This window comes from Palaemon carinicauda, chromosome 1, assembly GCF_036898095.1.
Source record: "Palaemon carinicauda isolate YSFRI2023 chromosome 1, ASM3689809v2, whole genome shotgun sequence".
Taxonomy (NCBI): Eukaryota; Metazoa; Arthropoda; class Malacostraca; order Decapoda; family Palaemonidae; genus Palaemon; species Palaemon carinicauda.
Window position 1 is genome coordinate 26,742,943 of NC_090725.1, and position 12,652 is coordinate 26,755,594.

The window sequence follows — 12,652 nt, forward strand, 5'->3', positions numbered from 1 at the left end:
CCTTTGATGTAGAGGTACAAGGCTACATTATAGGATGAAGTACTGTCTTAGTTGGAAGGAACAAGTAGTCGGACTATGGAAGATGGAGAGAAAAAGGAACTTTGTTTTGAGGAGGAAATATCCTTTGATGTAGAGGTACAAGGCTACATTATAGGATAAAGTACTGTTTCAGTTGGAAGGATCAAGTAGTTGGACTCTGGAAGATGGGGAGAAAAGGGAACTTTGTTTTGAGGAGGAAATATCCTTTGATGTAGAGGTACAAGGCTACATTATAGGATAAAGTACTGTCTCAGTTGGAAGGATCAAGTAGTCGGACTATGGAAGATGGAGAGAAAACAACGACAGCTAAGACAGTAGGGTCTAAGCCCTTTCCGGTCAAGGACAAGACAGGCAAAAAATCTTCCAGGAAAGGGAAAAATCCTAGAGCGAGTAGCCGAGGCCGCAAACGCTAGGATTGGCAGTTCCCCTGCATGTCCGCCAGTGGTGGGATACCTACGAGGTTGCGCAGACAGGTTGCAGCAACTCAGGGTCGTATTCTGGACGATTTCTGTAATCAGTCAGGGATATCGCTTCCTGTTCACATCTCTACCTCCCCTGAGGACGAATCCGGTGTCATTTAGCACCCTTGCCATGGGATCAGCAAGGGGGCGTGTTCTGTGGGCAGAGGCCCAGATTAAAACAAACTCCGGTCAGCATGAAGACCGCAGACACAGTCAGTCTTTCAGTAAAACCGCAAGACTTCATGTGTATACTGGATCTGAAGGACGCGTACATCCAGATCCCAGTCCATCCGTCTTCAAGGAAGTACTTAGGATTCAGCATAGACAACAATGAGTACCAGTTCAAGGTGCTGTGTTTCGGTCTCTCCACATCACCACAGGGTTTCCCCAGAGTGTTCACCCTAATATCATCGTGGGCACTCAGGATTGGCATCCGTCTCCTCCATTATCTGGATGACTGCCTGATCCTAGCAGACTCGGAGTCATTCCCTCTTTGACACCGAGACAAACTTCTAGGACTTTGCCAGGATCTAAGGATCATGGTAAGTCTTGAGAAGTCCTCTCTGCTGCCCAATCAAAGACTGGTTCACCTAGGCATGATTATAGACACCAATCTCCACAGAGCCTTTCCATCAGACAACAGGATAGCAAGGCTGAGAAGAGTAACAAGCCCTTTTCTCAGACGAGAAGAGCTTCCAACCCAATCGTGTTTACGTCTCCTCGGTCACCTTTCACCCTTGGCTCGTCTAGTTCTCAACGGTCGCCTCAGGATGAGGTCTCTCCAGTGGAGGCTAAGGTCCTGGTGGAATCAAGGCTGCAATTCCCCGGACATCATGATCCCTATGGATCCTGCAGAATGGACGAGCCGCCAGTGGTGGGTGACAGGCGAGAAACTACGAAGAAGAATGGATCTTCTCGTCCTTCCCCCAGATTGGATGCTGTTTTCGGACACCTCAAAGGAAGGGTGGGCCCCACGTTCTGTACCACAGGACCTCAGGCCTGTGGTCAGAATCGGAAAAGTGCCTCCATATAAATCTGATAGAGATGAAGGCTGTTTTCCTGGCCCTTCAACAGTTCCAACAATACCTGGCGGATCATTCTGTGGTGTGATGAGCTATAACACTACAGTAGTGGCTTACATTAACAAGCAAGGAGGTACCTTTTCAAAGCAGCTATCCCATCTCTCAGTAGAGATACTGAGATAGACCGAAGTCCACTCGATTCCTCTATCGGCTTACCTCATTCCAGACAAAGGGAATGTCCTCGCCAACAGTCTGAGCAGAGTGTCTCAGATAATGAGTACCGAGTGGCCCTTGGATCATCCAGTAGCCAACAAAGTCCTGACTTTGTGGGGTTACCCGACTGTGGATCTGTTCGCTACAGCGCTGAACTTTAAGCTCCCGCTGTAGTGCCCCCCGTCCCGGATCCCAAGGCATTCTGGCAAGATGCCTTCCAACAACGGTGGGACAGCACCGACGTGTACGCTTTTCCCCCGTTCTGTCTGATGAGGAGGGTGCTCAACAAGACCAGAATATCGGTCAATATCTCAATGACCCTTTATAACTACGCTATGGCATCACGCGGAATGGTTTCCGGACCTTCCGCAACTCCTAACGGAACTTCCGGGAGAACTCCCTCTGCAACACAAGCTACTCAAACAACCACACACCAACATCTTTCACAAAGCCGTAGCTTCGCTTCGACTTAACGCCTGGAGACTATCCAGCATCTCCTCACTGAGAGAGGATTGTTGGAACAAGTTGCGAACAGGATGTCTGGACACCTGCGTAGGTCATCCGCAGGGGTCTACCAGGCAAAGTGGCGAGTTTTCTGTGGTTGGAGTCGTGGAAGGGGTATCTCTCCACTCGATACCACTATTTCAGCAATAGCGGAGTTCTTCGTATATTTGCGGGAAGAATGCGCCTTTCAGTCTCGGCAATGAAAGGCTATAGCTCAGCCTTAAGTCTAGCTTTCAAGCTCAAAGGAGTGGACGTTTCTTCCTCGCTGGAACTTCGCAACTCATACAAAGATATGAACTTACCTGCCCTCAGTCGGAAGTGAGACCTCCTCCATGGAACGTGGTTCGAGTTCTCAGGCCTCTTAAGAGACCTCCCTACGAACCATTACGCCAGTCTTCAGATCGCCACCTAACTTGGAAGGCGGTGTTCCTACTAGCTTTGGCCTCGGCCAAGCGAGTCAGTGAACTTCATGGTCTCTCCTATGACACCACCCATGCAAGGGGATGGGGGGAGGTAACGTTCAGATTCGTCTCTGAGTTTGTGGCTAAGACACAGAATCCGGGAGTGCCGGATCCTCGATTCGACTCTTTCCGGATTTCGAGTCTTTGTTCTGTAACAGATGACCCAGACCATCCCCTACTGTGTCCAGTAAGGAGTCTGAGGTTATATATTAAAGAATGGCTGCAGTTCGTCCCCAAGTGCAAGCTTTGTTTGTGAGCACTGGGAGAACAAAGAGGAGGGTCACCAAGAATACCATCTCTGCATGGATTCGTAAGGTGATCCATCTGTCCCTGAATCCTGACCCTCCTCTGTCATGTTGCCTTAGAGCGCATGATGTCAGGGGCGTAGCTACGTCCCTGGCCTTCAAGAAGAACTTTTTCAGTGACGCAGGTTCAACAAGCGGGAATGTGAAAGTGTCAGACGACCTTCACAACCCACTACCTGCAAGACGTGACACACAGGAGGCTCGATACGTTCTCTATCGGCCGTGTGATGGCTGCACAACAGCTGGTTTAAAACCTCAGGCTCCTTAATGAACAAGTAGCAGGTGGTTGAGGGCATTGTTACCAGGTCTTAGTCTGCATGAATGAAAAGGTTTGTCTGGCCCTTATTCTTTTCTTTATCCTCCCCTCTCTTGGGGAAAGCAGCATCCTGTGTTCTCTGCACAGCTGACCTCGAACCACTGCAGGTAAACTATATTTCCTTGTGCTCCCAGTATTAATTTAATACTGTCACGTCCCCATACCCTGACGAGGTGGTATTGGGAGAGTCCCAGCCTAAAGTTGCCATCTAAAGGACTTCAGGTCAACTACCTAGGACGGGTCACACTTCATACTTTCACACACATCTTACGTAGGACGCAGCCCTTGCACAGCAAGGTTCTAGCGTGGTGCAGGGACTCCTTATCGTTGAGTGCTGACACACTCAGATACCGAGTCCCCGGGCAAAGCCAAAAGCCAGTACTGGCCGGGACTTACCACCCTTCCTAAGGGGTGAGTCACCCATATTAAATAGCGTGGTTTGTATTTCAGTTACGGAACAAATGACAAATTTGTAGGTACAGTAATTTGTATTTTTCCTAACTATACAAACCTTAGCTATTTAATCAAACTTGCCCGCCAGCCCTATCCCCCGTGAAGTCCTACCTCTAAGCAAAGTGATCTCAATCACAGGTGTGTGTGAGGGGGGTAGGTAGCAAGCTAACCCCCCCTACCCCCGCTAACCAGCGGTGGGGTAGTAAACCCTCGTTAAAATTCTAATGGCTTGTCATTTCAGCTATGCCGAAAGTAATTACCCATATTAAATAGCTAAGGTTTGTATAGTTAGGAAAAATACAAATTACCTACGAATTTGTCATATTTGTTGATTATTGAAATGCTCCAGAAAATGAAAAAAGAATATAAAAATACTTTAATAAACAGCAGTTAAACACAATAATGTCTAATGAAATATGAAGGCTTAATAATGAACTGAAAATACTGTATAATACTGAATGAAGCTTTAAAAAATGAACTGTCCGTATACGCGCGTGCACACACACACGCACAGAGAAAGAGCTAGAAAGGTTTTGCATGATAACTAATAATAATGGCTAAAACAAACTGTATGAAAACTGTAATTTGCTGTAACATATTGGCGCTGATGTAATATTCATCATGAAGATATTTTGAATAAGTTAAGAAATTATATGAAAAATACACCATTCTTATGAACGCCATCTTTTGATACAGTAGCAGGACCTTCAAATTAGCTGATCATAACCAAAGGTAAACAAAATATTATATAATTCTTGATTGGTAAAATGTTTCTAAAATTAAAAAATAGAGTACAAAAATTGATTAGTTGAGCATTAAGATATCCTAAGCAACAAGAAAATTAAATAATGATAAACAGTAAGAAAATATTGATAAAATATGATCGAGATGATTGCCGAATCATGACGCATCATAATAAGTCAACGGAAACTTCACTTTTTGAGTTCGACATACGTCGAAATTAACTTACGTCGTGCCTCTCCGGCCCTATCTTTGTCGTAAGTTGACGATTACCCGTAACTTATCTAAACAAGCAAGGCGGTACCTTTTCGCAGCAGCTGTGCCATCTAGCAGTAGAAATACTCAGATGGGCAGAAGACAACTTGTTGACCCTATCGGCTCGCTTCATTCCAGGCAAACGGAATGTGCTGGCAGACCATCTGAGCAGAGCGACTCAGATAGTGGGCACCGAGTGGTCTTTGAATTCTCTAGTAGCCAACAAAGTCCCGACTTTGTGGGGTTTCTCGACTGTGGATCTGTTTGCTACGGCCTTGAACTTCAGGCTTCCGTTATACTGCTCCCCAAGCTCTTTGGCAAGATGCTTTCCAACAACGGTGGATAAACCTGGACGTGTGCATGTTTCCTCTGATCTGTCTGATGAGAAAAGTCCTCAAGCAGGTACGAGCAAGCAGCAACCTACGAATGACTCTGATAGCTCCACTATGGCATCATGCAGAGTGGTTCCCAGACCTCCTGCAGCTCCTCATGGAGATCCTAAGGGAACACCTTCCATGGCACGACCTGCTCAAACAACCCCATGCCAACATTTACCACAGAACCGTAGCTTTGCTTTGGGTTCACGCTTGGAGACTGTCCAGCACCTCCTCACGCAGAGGTTTTTGCAATAATTTGCAAAAAGAATGGCTGGACACCTCAGACGATTCACAGAGGCAGTTTACCAGGCAAAGTGGTCAGTTTTATGTGGTTGGTGTCGTGGAAGGGGTATCTCTCCCCTCGATGCCTCTGTTCCAACCATAGCGGAGTTCCTTGAACACCTTCGCAAAGAAATGCTTCTCTCGGACTCGGCAGTCAAAGACTACCACTCAGCGCACGGGGGAGATCAAGAGGAGGGTCACTAGGAATACAATTTTCTCTTGGATCAGGAAAGCGCTTGAGAGAGTTCTCAATTGAGACCCTCCTTCATCCAAACGACCCAGAGCTCATGACGTCAGGGGCATTGCAACATCCCTGGAATTCAAGAAAAACTACTGTGGCACAGGTACTGCAAGCGGGCGTGTGGAAGCATCAAACAACCTTTACCGCCCACTATCTGCAAGACATAACCCACAGCAACATGGAGACTTTTTTCATTGCTCCTGTGGTGGCCACACAACAAGAGGTGTAATGCCTCAAGCTCCTTGATGGACAAGTAGCAGAGGGTTGAGGGCTGAGGTTACCCGGGTTACTCTTGGGTGAATGAGTAAGAATTACTGGCTCCTTTCTTCCTTTCTCCTTCTCCCCCCCTGGGGAAGACAGCACAGTAAGCCTCAGCACAGCTGACCTTGCCTCTCTGCAGGTAAGACTCATTTCCCTTGTGCATCCTAATATTTTGTTACGTTCCCAATAACTCTTTGAGGGACTGTATTGGGTAAGTCTTAGAACTCTAGGTTTGTACTAGAGTTCCTACATTAAAGACAAGCCACATTGCTAGTCCCTCTCACACAAGCTTCTACAGGCTACTACCAGTGCGTTACCCTATATCGGCTCTTGATTTTAGTGAGGGTAGGGTTCCTACTACTCTCAGGTCAAAGTAAATAGAACCCCAGGTCATAGCCAAGGCCAGTTGGTAAAGACTTCCTCCCTCCTAAGAGTAAGTCACCCCTATAAATAGCGAAGGGTTTGTATTTGCGCCGGAACAAATAACAAATTTGGAATTACAGTGATGCCTCGCAACACTAAATTAATTGGTTCCGTAAGGGCTTTCATAAAGTGGTAGCGAGTCGTCTTTTACATGTAAGTAGCCTAATTTGATCCAGACCCTAGAAAATCACCACATGAAAAGATTATAAAAAGCCTTTGAAATGGTGCTTTAAGGAGCATTTCACGGAGCGACACAGGTTGAGCCCAGAAAAGAAGTATTTAATTAGAGCAAATAATAAAAATAGAGTAACAAAAATATGGAACCTTACCTTTGGAGTGAGGCAAAGTGCGGGGCTGTAGAGAAGGAAGAAAACGGCGGAAAAAGTTTACGTACAAGTGGCAGAAAACGTAAACACAACTTTACAAAACAGATTTATAGATGACAGAAAACATCAACACTTAATTTTAGGAAACGCATCTACAAATGGCAGGAAATATAAACACTTAACTTTACGATAAACTTAAAATAAAATTTCTTTTTAATTTCCTTTTTCTAATCTTTTTTTTTTTTTTACTTTATGTTTTCTATTTTCTAAATTTAATTACACCACGTATTTTCTTCATCACTGCCACTTTTCTTTCGTTTCTTAGCTGGCGTTTGGTCTGCTTCCACTAAAGGCCTCTTACTAAAATATTTGTCCAAAGAAGCTTTTTTCTGCCTGCTTCTTAAAATTTTCCTGAGCACACTTAACCGCATGTCACCCTCGTATTTCTTGATTATTTCCATCTTCCTCTCCATGGAAAACATCATCCTCTTCTTTAACTTGACATCAGTGATTTTTTGGGGACCCATGGCTAATAATGTATCTTAAGTATCACACACGATAACAGTACGTACTATAGAATTGTTACAAAAGCGAAATCGCAAACACTAAGGCAATGCGTACAATACCGTTTCCGGAATGAGAAGACATAGGAACGCCAATGCGTAGATGCACGGTGGGATACAGTACAGTAGATGCCAACCAATATTAGAGCAGGATCTCATGGTGGTAACTAGCATCTGAGTAGGGAGATAACCAATGGGAATGCAGGAGGATGGTAGCGAGTTTACGGGCTGGCGGTGCGCGAATTTTAAAATCCGCCTCGGATACGGTCGGCCTCTCGCTCCGTACCGCCTTTCGTTATCCGAAACATTTTTCGTGATCCGAGTTGTAAAATTCTTCCCATCCTTTCGTAAAGTGAAAATTTCGTAAGCTGATTCTTTCGTAGCTAGGGGTTTGACTATTTTGTATTTTTCCTAGCATACAAGCCTTGAGCTATTTATATAAATTGGCCCGCCACCATGTCCCCTGAGAAGTCCTGCCAGAAAGCAACAAATTCTTTTAAAGAGCTCAAGGTTTGTATCAGAAAAAATATAAATTACTTTCAAATTGGTCATTTTTATTGTTGCTAAAGAATGGTCTATAGGTGTCAAGATTTTTAATTGCATTGATTAATAAATATTTCCTTTGGCATTTCGTGCTTCTTAGAATTTTTCTACATAATCCAGAGTGCGTTGGCTTTTCTAAAATGTTAGATGAAGTAGAATTTTAAAAATAACATTTGTATTACTAAAATCAAAACAAGAAAGAAGAAATACTTGTTTGGCATATGCAAAAGACTGTCATCTTTTTTTATGAATTGGCCTAAGTGAGTGCAAAAAGCAGTTTGTTTTGATATTGTAATTAATTCAACCACTAGATTTGTCTAACATTGTGGATACTTTCAGATTTCAAAATAATAAATCTGCATCTGTCAAATCTACGAGAAGAGCTTGAAGCAGCATTTACTAAGGTAAAGTATTAAAAATACTGGAGATTTTCAGACAGTAAGACCTCATGGAGAACAGAAATGAGCTGTTTCCCCACAACGGACTTACCTCGTCTCCTACTCTAGGTAGGGGAAGGGGAAGGGGAACCGCTCTCCGAAGGAGCTGAAGGAGACGTTAACAGAGAACCGAGACCAGGCTTCCTCGGCGACCGCTTCGATGCCTTCTTCTTTGTGCCGAACAATGTCCACTGAAGTTCCGGCCATAAGAGTAATCGCAAGCAACACAAGTAACACAAGGAAGGGATATGAACGGGAAAACACGAAGGGATCATGTGAAACACAATGGTGGGTCGGACGGGATGTGAGAGTGCGGCGAGATGTTATCCATGCCGCGACCAGATGCTTACTGGTGACAAAGACCTAGTAGTGCACCCATGAGCACTTACCCCGGGTCGCCTCAGGGCACGTATCCATCCGCCACGGAGGGACCCGACAAGGGAAAACGGAGATAGGGGGAACCACGCAAAATTCTTGGTCGGTTAGGGAGGAGATCCCAGATACTCCTAAGAAAGTAGTTTGAGGTAAGTACTCCGTGTTGGAACAATCATGAATTTGGGCTACATAGCCTGGTGCTGGGACCAATTAGGCCATAGAGTGCCAAAGTGCTACTGGGGGAAAACCCTGCATTTAAACTTTATTTTGGATCATAGGAACACTGGAAAGGCCCATAAGTAGTGTCTACAGTCCACCACGGGAAGTGCAATGAAAGCCAAGGAGAGAGAGAGCTGGGCTGGAATTGATCCAGCAGAGGTTGATCTTTCTTTTCCTTCCCAGTGACATCTATGACCTGAAAATCATGGTTTGTTGACCCTCCAGCAAAGGATTCTTCTTTGGTCTCCTCCAGAGTAGCTACACCAATTTGTGACTGCTCACACTTGGAAGCAATCACCTATTGAATATAAAACTGATTGTGGAGTTGTTCTTAATATTATGACTTTTCTCCCTAAGAGAATATTTTGCTGGATAACCTCCATGATACATGGTTGAGGGGTCATGGCAACAACTCACAGGAGAATTGCAGAACAGTAGAGGAAAGGAGAGCCAGTGGTGACAACAGCTCAACTTGCATTGGAAAGAGAATAGTTGGATTTGGAATAGCATCATTTGTATAAATTGTAAAAAGTAGTCATAGCCATATGCAAACTGTAAAGAAGGCTCGGGGCTCTCCTACCCAGGTGGCCATGAAGTTGATGCTGAAGGAGCATGAAATGCTAAATGATAATAATAATACTACTGTAATGACAATATCAAAAATTTTAAGTAATTTTTATTTTTCCTAACATACTTACCGAGAACTACTTTCTTTGGAGTCACTTGTGATCTCTCTCTTTCGACCAAGGTTTTCGCGCCGTTACCCCCCTACTCCGTTCTCTACATAGGCCTACCCCCGCCGCCAAGGAATGCGCCCCGAGGGCAGGATTAGGGCAGGTCACTGCCTCTCTGGGTCATTCTCCTCATTAAGTTCGTCGTATAGCCCAACCTGGCAATGGAAGGATGGCACTCGGGGACGGAAGGGAGGGCCATTACCCGAAAGTAGTTCTCGGTAAGTATGTTAGGAAAAATAAAAATTACTTAAAATTTTTGATTTGTTCCAACACAAATACTTACCTCGAACTACTTTCTTTGGAGACTTATACTTTAGGAGGCGGGAGTGCTATTCTGACACTTGACTTGGCACGTAGGGCCTAGAGGGCTATGGAATGCGGGGGCCTATCAGAGTGCGGGAGTGAGGGTAACTGCGCAACCTTACGCTATTATCTAAGACTCACCTCTTAAAAAATTCTTCTGACGATTTTCTCCGAAGTGTAGTCGCGAAGAATGTGTTCATCGTTGGGGACAGCCTCTGGCCTTACCGCTACACAGCTTGGAGGGCGGCAATGACTGTCCCAATGGAGAACCCGTCCCAGGGTTTCCTTGAATAATCCTTGAGGTAGTGGGCAGTAAAGGTTGACTGGTGCGACCAAGTGCCTGCCTGTAGGATCTGCCCCACCGCCAAGAGGTGCTCAGACCCCTGATGTCATGGGGCCAGGGAGTGGCTGGTACTGCCATTTTATTCTCTTCATAGGTTCTAGCGATGACTTGTCTCAGCCAGAAGGAAATGGTGTTCTTGGAAACTTGCTTCCTATTAACACCTGTGGAAACGAAGAGGTTTTTGATACCTGGTCGGAGGTGAGCTGTCCTTTCCAGGTATTTCCTGAGCGTCCGTACTGGGCATAACTTCAAATCCTCCGTAATGCCCGTCTTGGGAATGGCAGGAATTGAGAAACCTTCAAACCTCGTCTCCCAGACTGCTGGGTTCTGAGTCTTAGCCACAAAGGAGGGTACGAACCTGAAGGATACTTCTTTCCACCCTTTGGAGTGCGAAACGTCGTAAGACAGACCATGGATCTCGCCCACTCTCTTAGCGGAAGCTAAGGCTAGCAAGAAAACGGTCTTGAGGGTGAGATCCTTGTCTCCGATATCTTTCAGGGGTTCAAAGGGGGGACGACTTCGCATCTTCAAGACCTTGGCTAAGTCCCACCTGGGCACTCTACTAGCTTGAGGGGGGCAGGATTGCTCGAAACTCCTGATCAGCATCGCTATGTGTCTCGAGGTCCCCAGGTCGATGCCCTTCAAGGAGGAAGACTTGGCCTAAGGCGGCTCGAACTCCTTTAATGGCTGGAATTGACATTCCCACTTTATCTCTAAGATACACCAGAAACTCCGCTATGTCCGGGACCGAAGCTTTAAGAGGTCTAATGTGTTTCTCCGAGCACCACTTCGTGAAGGAGGCCCACTTCGCCTGGTATACCGCGGTCGAGGATCTCCTCAGGTATAGGGACATTCTCTTAGCTGTGGTGGTGGAGTACCCCTCCTTCTTCAGGAACCGCTCGATAGTCTCCAGGCGTGAAGGCGAAGAGAGAGAGGGTTGTCGTGGAGCTTGAAGAAGTGTGGTTGGTGCAGGAGGTCTGACCTAGCGGGCAGAGGCCAAGGTGGTTGGCTCGCTAGGCCCTTTAGGTCCGCGAACCACTCTCTCTCTCCGGCCACCAGGGTGCTACCAAAGTCATCTTTAGGTTTCGGGCGGCCCTTACTCTGTTGAGCACCTGTCTTATCAACGCGAAGGGGGGGAAAGCGTACACATCCAGGTTGTCCCACTTGTGCTGGAAGGCGTCTTCTAGGGCTGCATTTTGGTCTGGAACCGGGGAGCAATAGACCGGCAGTTGGGCATTGAGCTTTGTAGCAAAGAGGTCCATCACCGGGGAGCCCCAACGTTGAATGATGAGTCTGGCTACTTCTGGGTGTAGAGACCACTCTGTCCCCACTATTTGACCCATTCTGCTGAGGCCGTCGGCCAGAACGTTTTTCTTCCCGGGGATGAACCTTGCCAGCAGCACCACTTGCTGTTCGTCTGCCCAATTCAGGATGTCTATGGCGAGGTCGCACAGCTCCTTCGATCTCATGCCCCCTTGCTTCTTTATGTAGGCCACTACCGTGGCGTTGTCGCACATTAACGCCACGGTGTTTCCCTTTAGACGACTTGCAAAGTGAAGACACGCCTTCTGAACTGCTCCTAGTTCTAGGACATTGATGTGTAGACGCTTTTCGCTTTCCGACCAGGTACCCCGTGCCGTCTCTTCCAGAAGGTGGGCCCCCCACCCTTGGTTGGAGGCGTCTTGTGAACAGGAGGTACTCGGGGGGACTGGACCCGTGGGGCATCCCCTTGAGGGAGTTCGACTGGCAGTGCCACCATTCCAGGGAGGTTCTCGTGTCCGGAAGGACTGGAACTAATGTTTTCTGCAAGTCCGTCTGGGACCAGAGGCTCTTGAGGTTCCATTGAATGGGTCTGAGCCTCATCCTCCCTTGGGGAACCAGTTTCTCTAATGAGACCAGGTGACCTATCAGTCTCTGCCAATCTCCCGCCCTCCTGGAGTGTTCTGACAGGAACGGCTGAATGATGTGCTTGAGGTTCCGTATCCTGTCCTGCGAGGGGAAAACCTTCCCCTGCACGGTATCCAACTTCATCCCCAAGTAGCCCATTCTGTTGGATGGGGTTAAGTTCGACTTCTTCAGATTGATTACGATCCCCAGATTCCTGTCAAACTGGAGGAGGCTTCTCCCTTGTTCCTCCAAGAGGGCCCTTGAGGTGGAAAGGAGCAACCAGTCGTCCAGGTATCTGATGAGGCGGATACCCCGTTCGTGAGCCCACACGGAGACTGTTGCGAAGACCCTCGTGAACACTTGAGGGGCCGTCGACAGGCCGAAGCAAAGGGTCTTGAACTGCAGGATCTGGGGACCCCATTTTACCCGGAGGAACTTCCGACTCGACGGGTGGACAGGGATCTGGAAGTATGCGTCCTTGAGGTCGACAGTCATCATATAATCTTTCTCCCTCAAGGACAGCAGGACGGATTTTGGGGTGTCCATCTTGAAGTCCGTCTTCTTGACG